This window comes from Gavialis gangeticus, unplaced genomic scaffold (assembly GCF_001723915.1).
Source record: "Gavialis gangeticus isolate Ggan-Ray unplaced genomic scaffold, GavGan_comp1, whole genome shotgun sequence".
Classification (NCBI taxonomy): domain Eukaryota; kingdom Metazoa; phylum Chordata; order Crocodylia; family Gavialidae; genus Gavialis; species Gavialis gangeticus.
In genome coordinates this window covers 24,707,027-24,708,201 of record NW_017728996.1, presented here as the reverse complement: position 1 = coordinate 24,708,201, position 1,175 = coordinate 24,707,027, and positions in this window count along the sequence as shown.

Below are 1,175 nucleotides of genomic sequence, written 5' to 3'. Positions count from 1 at the left end.
AGCCCCGGCCTCGGCCCCGGCCCGCCCCCCGCGGCGGGAAGGAAACGCTGCCGGGCCAGGCTTCCCCACCCCTGTGGCCTTCCGGCACGCGGGGCTGGGCCCCTCAGCCCCTCCAGCTGTAGGCTTCTCTCCCGTGCCCCTGCCTGGCACTGCGCATATCGCAAAGGCAATCTAAAGGAGTGGAAGTTAGGCCACATCACCTCCTGATGAAGGGGAGGGACCAGTCTGTGCCAGGGAATGCAGGGCCCTTCCCTGGCGACCCGTGTTACTGAGCAAACTGTGCCTGGCTGTGTGGCAGAAGAAGGGCCGAACGATTCCTGTTCACTTCTGCACCCGCCCTAGCATCCAGACAAGTGTGTTTGACGACTGCACATCCTATCCTCCCCCTCGAATTATGCTGCAAATCACGGGGGTGCTGGTTGTAGCCATGTTGGTCCAAGGACATAGGCAGGCCAGGTTCTTCGAGTAGATGTGATGTCTTTTATTAGACCAACTGAGTTGTTGGAAAAAAGTTCCCAGAACAGCAGAGACTTCCTATGCCTGAAGAAGGGTAACCGCACCCGAAAGCTTCCTAAGAACTTTCTTCCAATGACTTAGTTGGTGTAATAAAAGATTCACAGACTTATAGATGTTAGGGTCGAAAGGGAACTCAGTAGGTCGTCAAGTGTGACCCCCTGCCCTGGGCAGGATAGAGCGCTGGGGTCAGATGACGTCAGCCAGGTGCTTGTCCAGTCTCCTCTTGAAGACCCCCAAGGTAGAGGAGAGCACCACCTGCCTTGGAGCCCGTTCCAGATTCTGGCAACCCTTACTGTGAAGAAGTTTTTTCTAATGTCCAACCTAAATCTGCTGTCTGTCAATTTGTGGCCATTGTTCCTAGTTACTCCAGGGGGTACCCTAGTACATACAGCATCCCCTATTCCCTACTGCCCTCCCCTGATGAATTTACAGGCAGCCATAAGATCATCTCCCAACCTTCTTTTGTGCAGCCTGAAGAGCTCTAGGTCCCTCAGTCTCTCCTTATAGCGCCTTGCCTGCAGGCCTGTGACCATAAGAGTGGCCTCCTCTGGACCCTCTTGAGATTCTCCACATCCCTCTTGAAGTGCAGCACCCAAAACTGGGTACAGTATTCCAACTGTGGCCTGGCCAGTGCCGCACAGAGGGGAAGCATCACCTTC